Here is a 9,729-nt window from a genome sequence, read left to right on the forward strand (position 1 = left end):
TAGTAGAATTTTAAAACTTAGTCCTTGAGACTCTACGTTGGTGTAAACTGTTCGACCCAAGTCACAGTGTTTCTAAGGAATGATACCAATTATGCGTGCGCGCTCCTCAGTCAGTTCAGTTGCTCAGCCGTGTCCAACTCTTGGCGATCCCATGAACCGCGGCACGCGAGGCCTCCCTGTCCATCACCAGCTCCCGGAGTTTACTCAAACTCATGTCCATTGAGTGAGTGAAGCCATCCAGCCATCTCATCCTCTGTCGTCCCCTTCTCCTCCTGCCCCCAATCTTTCCCAGCATCAGGGTCTTTTCAAAGCAGTCAGTTCTTCCCCTCAGGTGTCCAAAGTATTGGAGTTTCAGCTTCAGCATCAGTCCTTCCAATGAACACCCAGGACTGATCTCCTTTAGGATGGACTGGTTGGATCTCCTTGCAGTCCAAGGGACTCTCAAGGGTCTTCTCCAACACCACAGTTCAAAACATCAAGTCTTCAGCGCTCAGCTTTCTTTATAGTTCAACTCTCCCATTTGTACATGACTACTGGAAAAACCATAGCTTTGACTAGACAGACCTTTGTTGGCAAAGCAATGTCTCTGCTTTTTAATATGCTGTCTAGGTTGGTCATAACTTTTCTTCCAAGGGGTAAGTGTCTTTTTATTTCATGGCTGCAGTCACCATCTGCAGTGATTTTGGAGCCCCCCAAAATAAAGTCTATCACTATTTCCACTGTTTTCCCATCTGTTTACCATGAAGCAATGGGACCAGATGCCATGATCTTAGTTTTCTGAATGTTGAGTTTTAAACCAACTTTTTCACTGTCCTCTTTCACCTTCATCAAGAGGCTTTTTAGTTCTTCACTTTCTGCCATCAGGGTGGTATCATCTGCATACCTGAGGTTATTGATATTTCTCCCGGCAATCTTGATTCCACCTTGTGCTTCTCCCAGCCCAGTGTTTCTCATGATATACTCTGCGTATAAGTTAAATAAGCAGGGTGACAATATGCAGCCTTGATGTACTCCTTTCCTGATTAGGAACCGGTTGTTCCATGTCCAGTTCTAACTGTTGCTTCTTGACCCGCATACATATTTCTCAGGAGGCAGGTCAGGTGGTCTGGTATTCCCAGCTGGAGCTGAGGCTGTATGGCGCTGGAGCGACTTTAAGGAGATACCCCACGTCCAAGGGCAAAGGAGAAGCCCTAGCAAGATGGTAGGAGAGGCAAAATTGCTTCCGCGCTTCTAGCTGATATTTATTTGAGTACTCACTTTGTACCAAGCATCAGTTCACATTTTCGATCACCTCATCCTCAAAACAGCCCTCTAAGGAATATACTGTTACCTTCCACACTTGAGTAAACAGCTGTGGACAGATTTTGTGACTGGTAGATTCTACAGCAGACTTCCTTGGTGGCTCGGACAGTAAAGAATCCCCCTGCAACGTAGGCCACCTGGGTTTGATCCTGGGGTCAGGAAGATCCTCTGGAGAAGGGAATGGCAACCCACTCCAATATTCTTGCCTGGAGAATACCATGGACAGAGGAGCCTGGCGGGTTACAGTCCACTGGGTCGCAAAGAGTCAGTCAGACACGACTCAGCGACTAAGCACAAACTCAAGCACATCCCATGCAATATTTAGGAACTACATATACTAAACACTTATTTATATTTTATTTTGGCACCTTTTCTTGCTTCAGCGGACAGGGATTGGGGCCCTGAGCTTTTCATCTGTAACTGCATATCTGTGGGGCTACCTTTGTTTTGAAGAATTTTTTGTTAACCATGATTGAGAAGGAAGGAGTTTCTGAATCTCTGATTTGAAAGGCGGGGGCGGGGGGGGGGTCTTATGTAGCCAGCCCAAGTCTATCAAAGGCTATAATGAATGGTTGCCCCTCTGTTCTGCTGGTCACTGATTCTCAACAAGTGGAGAGTTGGCTTTTAAAATTTAAAAAAATGAAAGAATGCCCATTTATTTAATTTTCTTTCATCAGAGGTTTGTAGCTTTCCTCATACAGATTCATGTACATATTTTGTTAGATTTATACCTGAGGTTTTTTTTTTTTTTTGGTCTTCATGTAACTTTTTAAATTTCAAATTTCAATTATTCATGACTAGTATGTATGAAAGCAATTGATTTTTGTATATTAACCTTGTATTGCTGCAACTTTGCTTTAATTGTTTGTTAGTTCCAGGATTTTTGGTCAATTATTTGGAATCAGCAATTGTCAAGGGTGGGGCTGGGGGTGGGGTAGGGAAGGAAGAATGATTAGGTAGAGCACAGCAGATTTTTAGGGTAGTGAAACTATTCTGTTCACAGTGATGAGGGACACATACTATTGTATATTTGTCCCATTGAATACAACACAGAGTGAATCCAATGTAAACTATGGATGTTGATGTGTTGGTATTGGTTCATCAGGTATAACAAATGTACCACACTAACCTAAGATGTAAAGAATGGGGTAAACCGTGTTGGGGGGCAAGGGCAATTCGTACTTCCTAGTTTTTGTGTAGACCTAAAACTGCTCTAAAACAAAGTCTATTTTAAAAAGACTGTTGATAGGGGGCTTTTGTGAAATGAAGATGCCCAGGGTTAGTTGGAGGGGAAAAAAGGGGTGGGTATTAAGTGCTAAGAGGATACAGAAGAGAAAAAAGCACATTGGTTGGGAAGACTTCTGGAAAGGGGTATTATTTGAGCTTTGTCTTGAGGTAATTTCCACTGGAACAGATGAAGTTAGAGGTAAACGGGCATCATATGCAGACAGAAATGTATCAAGTCAGGAAAATAAAGCACACTTGAAAAACAGGGAACTGGAAATTTTTTAGTTTTGCTTAATATGATGCCAGTATAAGGTTAATCATGAAAAAGAAATCTCAAAAGGTAGATTGGCCCACCCTACGATAGCCTCGCTTGCTTCTTCTTTTAGGGAAGGACTGTTTGACTCCTGGCCCAAATCAGGGTCTACTTCACAGACAAGCCAAGGGAAGTTCTCTGAAGCCAGACATTTTCCCAGGGAAGTTGTACCTTCCCCTGTTGGTCATGCTGTTGGCAGTCACTTTCTTTTACACATGAAGCATTACTAAGGGGAAAATTGAATTAAGATGGTAACCTTTCATTGGAGGAAAGGGCTGCTCTTACAAAACTCAAAGTATTACCATGCATACTTTTTCACATAAAATGTCCAGTGTATAGCAAAAGATAATCAGGGAGCAAAAGGAAATTAAAATGATAGATAAGGGACTTCCCTGGCAGTGCAGTGATTAAGACTCCAAGCTTCCAATGCAGGGGGTGTGGGTTTGATCTCTGGTGGGGGAACTAAGATCCCACATGCCTCAGGGCATGGCCAAAAAGAAATTAGCAAAATCAGGAAACAGGAAAAACTGACCTGAAAAGTTATCAGATACTAGTTTTTTCAGATAAAGACTATAAAAGGCTACATATGTTTGTGGTAGGTCGATTTCCCCCAACGGCCCCCATTCTCTACCTTTCCCTATATCTGCATCCTTTACAATATGACTATGCTGCTCCTCCCATCCAGAAATGGACTGTATTTCATTTCTTATTTAATCCTCCTTAATCTGAGTTGGACTTAAGACTAACTAATAGTGTGCAGCAAAAATAGCATGCCACACTATGAAAAACATGATGGAGGTCCCTTAAAAGCTAAAACTAGAGTTACCCTATGATCCAGAAATCCCACTCCAGGGAAGATATTTGGAAAAGATGAAAGCTGTAATTTGAAAAGATACACGCACCCCTATGTTCATAGTGGCACTACTTACAATAGCCAAGACATGGAAACAACCTAAATGTCCAATGACAGATGGATGAATAAAGAAGATCGGGTAACCTCCCAGAATATTGGAAATAAAATAAAAAATAAACAAATGGAACCTAATTAAACTTCAAAGCTTTTGCACAACAAAGGAAACTATAAGCAAGGTGAAAAGACAGCCTTCAGAATGGGAAAAAATAATAGCAAATGAAGCAAAAGGCAAAGGATTAATCTCAAAAATATACAAGCAACTCCTGCAGCTCAATTCCAGAAAAATAAATGACCCAATCAAAAAATGGGCCAAAGAACTAAACAGACATTTCTCCAAAGAAGACATACAGATGGCTAACAAACACGTGAAAAGATGCTCAACATCACTCATTATCAGAGAAATGCAAATCAAAACCACAATGAGGCACCATTACACGCCAGTCAGGATGACTGCTATCCAAAAGTCTACAAGCAATAAATGCTGGAGAGGGTGTGGAGAAAAGGGAACCCTCTTACACTGTTGGTGGGAATGCAAACTAGTACAGCCACTATGGAGAACAGTGTGGAGATTTCTTAAAAAATTGGAAATAGAACTGCCATAGGACCCAGCAATCCCACTCCCGGGCATACACACTGAGGAAACCAGATCTGAAAGAGACACATGCACCCCAATGTTCATCGCAGCACTGTTTATAATAGCCAGGACATGGAAGCAACCTAGATGCCCATCAGCAGACAAATGGATAAGGAAGCTGTGGTACATATACACCATGGAATATTACTCAGACATTAAAAAGAATTCATTTAAATCAGCTCTAATGAGATGGATGAAACTGGAGCCCATTATACAGAGTGAAGTAAGCCAGAAAGATAAAGACCAATGCAGTATACTAATGCATATATATGGAATTTAGAAAGATGGTAACGATAACCCTATATGCAAAACAGAAAAAGAGACACAGATGTACAGAACAGACTTTTGGACTCTGTGGGAGAAGGTGAGGGTGGGATGTTCTGAGAGAATAGCATTGAAACAAGTATACTATCAAGGGTGAAGCAGATCACCAGCCCAGGTTGAATGCATGAGACAAGTGCTCAGGGCTGGTGCACTGGGAAGACCCAGAGGGATGGGATGGGGAGGGAGGCGGGAGGGAGGATCGGGATGGGGAACACATGTAAATCCATGGCTGATTCATGTCAAAGTATGGCAAAAACTACTACAATATTGTAAAGTAATTAGCCTCCAACTAATAAAAATAAATGAAAAAAAAAAAAGAAACATTAAAAAAAAAAAAAGAAGATGGGGTACATATACAATGGAATACTACTCAGTCATTAAAAAGAATGAAGAAATGTCATTTGCAGCAACATAGATGGGCCTAAAAGTATCACACTAAATGAAGTGTTAGACAGAGAAAGACAAATACCACCTGGTTTTATTTATATGTGGAAACTAGAAAAACAAAAGAAATGAACAAACATAACAAAACAGAAACATACTCATAGATACAAAGAACAAATAGGTGGTTGCCAGAGGGGAAGGGAGTGAAGTAAGGGAAGGAAAAAGACGTACAAACTTCCAGTTCAAAAATAGGTAAGTCACAGGTTTATAATGTACTGTATAGGGAATTTTGCACTGGGCAATAAATCCCTTGTTGTGAGGAACAGTCTTGTGCATAATAAGGTGTTTAGCAACATGCCTGGCCTCTCCCCAGTAGATGCCAGTAGCACTCCTTCCACAGCTGTGAAACCAAAAATGTGTCCAGACATCACCAAATGTCCTCTGGAAGGCAAATCATCCCCATGTTGAGAACCACTGGTCTAGAGTGATTAATTCCCAAAGCAGGAAGGCTACCTCAAGGGACATGATGATAGTTTAATTAAACTTGAGACAGCCATTTGGCCACTTAGAACTTCTTAGGCCAGTGAATCAACAGATAAAGAGCTTATTATACTGGCTGGGGTGATTAATTGTAATGATCAAGTCATCCTGTTTGTACAATGAGGTTAAAGAAACTCAGGAGAATTCTTGGAGGTATTCTAATTAATTCTATGTCCTATTATTAAAGTCAGTAGAAAACAAAAACCCATAAGCAGTACTATTAATGGCCCAAACCCTTTAGGGATGAAGATCTGAGTTATTCACCAAGAAGGAGCCAAGAACAACAGCTCAGGGCAAAGGGAATGCAACAAAAAGTAAAGGGAGAAGGTAGTTATTAAACAACACAATCGCGTGACCAGTAGCAAAAATGGTTGTAATGGTTATGGATATTTCATCCTCGATGTCATATAAATGTGTATAGTGTTAGTCGCTCAGTCGTGTCTGACTCTTTGTGACCCCATGAACGGTAGCCCACTAGGCTCCTCTGTCCATGGGATTCTCCAGGAGATAATACTGGAGTGGTTGCCAGTTCTTTCTCCAGGGATAAATGTGCATGTGTACACATAAATGTGAAATATAATTATAAATATAATTATAAAAAATATATGAAATCTTCCCCCTCCCATTTCCCTACTAACACATAATGTTTTAATAGTAGTCAACTTTATATCTCTTTACTCAAGTTATTTGATATGAAAGGAGGAGTGTGACTGAACTAAAAGAAAAATTGGAAGAATAAACATAACCCACAGAAAGAAAAGAGACTTTTTATCTTTTTTAGGGAAGAGGGTTAACATGTTCTTGGCTGAACATCGTGTAATAGGACCATAGTAGGTCAAAGCATGATTTTGCTCTTGTCTTTTCTTTTTTTGGCCATACTGGGTCTTTGCTGTGGCAACTGGGCTTCTCTCTAGTTGTGATGTGAGGGCTCAGTAGCTGTGGCAGGCAAGCTTAGTTGCCCCATGGCATGGGGGAATCTTAGTTTCCCATCTATCCATTCATGTTCAGTCGCTCAGTTGTGTCAGACTTTATTCAACCCCATGGACTGTAGCCCACCAGGCTCCTCTGTCCATGTTTCGGGTTGCCAATGAGTGAGCGGGTTGCCATTTCCTACTCCTAGTTCCCCAACCAGGGATCAAACCTGTGTTCGTTGCACTGGAAGACAGCGGATTCTTTTTTTTTTTCTTTTTTTTATTAGTTGGAGGCTAATTACTTCACAACATTTCAGTGGGTTTTGTCACACATTGATATGAATCAGCCATAGATTTACACGTATTCCCCATCCCGATCCCCCCTCCCACCTCCCTCTCCACCCGATTCCTCTGGGTCTTCCCAGTGCACCAGGCCCGAGCACTTGTCTCATGCATCCCACCTGGGCTGGTGATCTGTTTCACCATAGATAGTATACATAGACAGCAGATTCTTAACCACTGGACCACCAAGGAAGTCCCCGCTATTGTCTTTATTCTGGATGGAAGTTAAGTACCAGTGAAAGAGGTACACGTGGGTGCCTAGTTGAAAAGTGTTTTGTCTTGGCTGGGCTGCTATATGTTGTGCAGGATTCCTATTCTTGCATATCTCCAGTTAGAGTGGGCTATAAGAGAGATTTTGCACAAAATTCGGAAGGTGGAAGTGAAATAGCAGTCATATTGTTTTTATGTTAAGAAAGTCAGTGACGGGGTGACAGATGTTGGTGCAATACATGCACATTATCATTTATCTGCTAGTTCACCTTCTTGCTATGGGGCAACAACCAGACCTTTAGCTGACTCACCTTGCCACAGATCTTCCTTCAGCTTCTCCAAATTCTGGGCAAGGTATGTTTAACTTCAAAATAAAGGGCACAAGATTTTTCTTCAGAGCACCCACATCACAAAAGTTGGGTGTGGTAAGAGATGAAGATAGGTTCTGGTTTGTCTCCTAGGGATTCTAGCTCATTTCTACTCTCCCTCTTTACATCCAACTCCCCTTCCTTAGTCCTTGCCTTGAAGATCCTAAGTTCTAGACTCAGAGAAAAGCTTTACACAGATTATTTTTAACAGCTCCTACAATTGCATATGCTCAATTGCCTGTAAATCTGTCTCCTAGTGATTCTGCTTCTCTGAGAGAAACTTGGTTAAGAAGATGGTCTTCTGTAGAAAACTAGACAGGACTGAAGGGGAAAGTGGGTGAAGCAGAAGACAAGTCAGAAGAAATTATCCCGAGATACTCCTCCTTTAAGAAAGGAATCTACAAAAGAGACTATTAGAAATAAAAACAATAAGTCAAAATGTCAAAATATAATTAACTTTAACCACAAGACAAGAAGAGAAAGAGAAAAAGGTGGATGAAATATTTCAAGAGAAAAGGCTAACATTTTTAAGAATTGATGAAACACATCAATTTTTACATCAAGAAATGTGTATACATCACTCAACAAATACCAAGCGAGATAACTAAATGAAATTTACACCCAGCCACATCACAATAAAACTGCAGAAAAGCAGAGAAAAGTTTTAAAGTAGCCACAGAAAAAGAAGTAAATGTGTCCAAAACCTAGATGGCTTGATGGAATGTTACTCAATAATTAACTAGGAAAACAATGTCTATGTACCTAATAAAATATCCTTATAGTATATGAAGTAGAAGAACTGGTAATCCCAACATCATAGTAAGGAATTTTAACATCTTTTACTTGATTGATTTATTAAGTGGACAGAGAAAAATTGGCAAGGATATAGCTGATAAACATTTTGAAGTTAATAGACTAGACCTAATGGACAGGTATTAAAGTTCTGCATCCAACAATGAGAAAATTTTATTTTCTTAAGCACACATGGAATATTTATAAAAATTAATCATGTATATAAAGCATCAACAAATTTTAAAGACAGATATTATGCAGACCATGGCCTAGATCACATGGTAGTTGAGCAAGAAGTTAAGGATGGAAACTTCAGACTGAATTGCAGAGCAAGAAGCTAACCAGAGCCTGTGTTTAGTCTTGGACCCCTACTAACAGCTATCTCGTTATTAAAGAAACTTAAAATCTGTTTTTAGTTAAGCCGTATAGTTGAGTTTTCATTACATGCAGTCAAATTCAATTTCAACGGAGTAGGTATCCTTGACCCCACTTAGCATTTTGATAAGTGCAGGCTTCACAAGTACACATTATTAGACTCTAAGATCCATGAGAATAGACATCCCAGGTAGTATATCTATAACTCTGCTCAGAAGATAGCATGATATGTCAAGCATCACGATCATAAATCTTTCCTGAATAAACAAATGAGTGAATCAATGCTCCCAAGATTAAGATGCTGGGGGTGGGGATAGATAGAGCTCAGTACATACTTTCACTACTGGAAAAATAAACATCACATTTCTAGTGCAGATAAACATAAGTGATATCTTAAAATAAAGACTATTTTGGGGTTTTTTGCATCAGAAAATGCTTTCATAACTGTTGAGAGCTGCCATTGAGTTCTTTATCTTTGCAGAATAATAATAAAGAATTTGGAGAAAAGTATTTAAGGAACAGGCTTCCCTGGTGGCTCAGTAGTAAAGAATCTGCCTGCCAGTGCAGCAGATGAGGGTTCTATCCTCAGGTCAGAAAGATCCCCTGCAGAAGGAAATGGCAACCCCTCCAGTATTCTTGCCTGGGAAATCCATGGATAGAGGAGCCTGGTGGGCTACAGGCCATGGGGGGTCACATGACTTAGTGACTAAACAACAAAAATAGTTAAGCAGGTGTAAGGAAGATCTGATATTCTGAAATGACTTTTTTTTTTTTTTTGGCCGCCCTGTGGAGCATAGTGATCTTAGTCCCCTGACCAGGGGTTGAACCCTTGTTCTTGGCAGTGAAAGCACAGAGTCCTAATCACTGGGCCACCAGGGAACTCCTCTAATATGACTTAGCGACTTCTGAATTCTACCTTTGAGACATACACCTGAAGTGTACTATGGACCAATCCCAACCTTTACCATCTGAGGCTGTCAGAGAGCATGAACCAGAGAAGACGGAGCCTGCCGTGTGCATCAGTATCTTCTTCTCACTTGGAAGCAACATTTTGAAAGCACTTCTGCAAAGCTCGAGCTGATATCCAGGTGCTT

The sequence above is a fragment of the Dama dama genome, chromosome 11 (genome assembly GCF_033118175.1).
Source record: "Dama dama isolate Ldn47 chromosome 11, ASM3311817v1, whole genome shotgun sequence".
In the NCBI taxonomy this organism is placed as follows: Eukaryota; Metazoa; Chordata; class Mammalia; order Artiodactyla; family Cervidae; genus Dama; species Dama dama.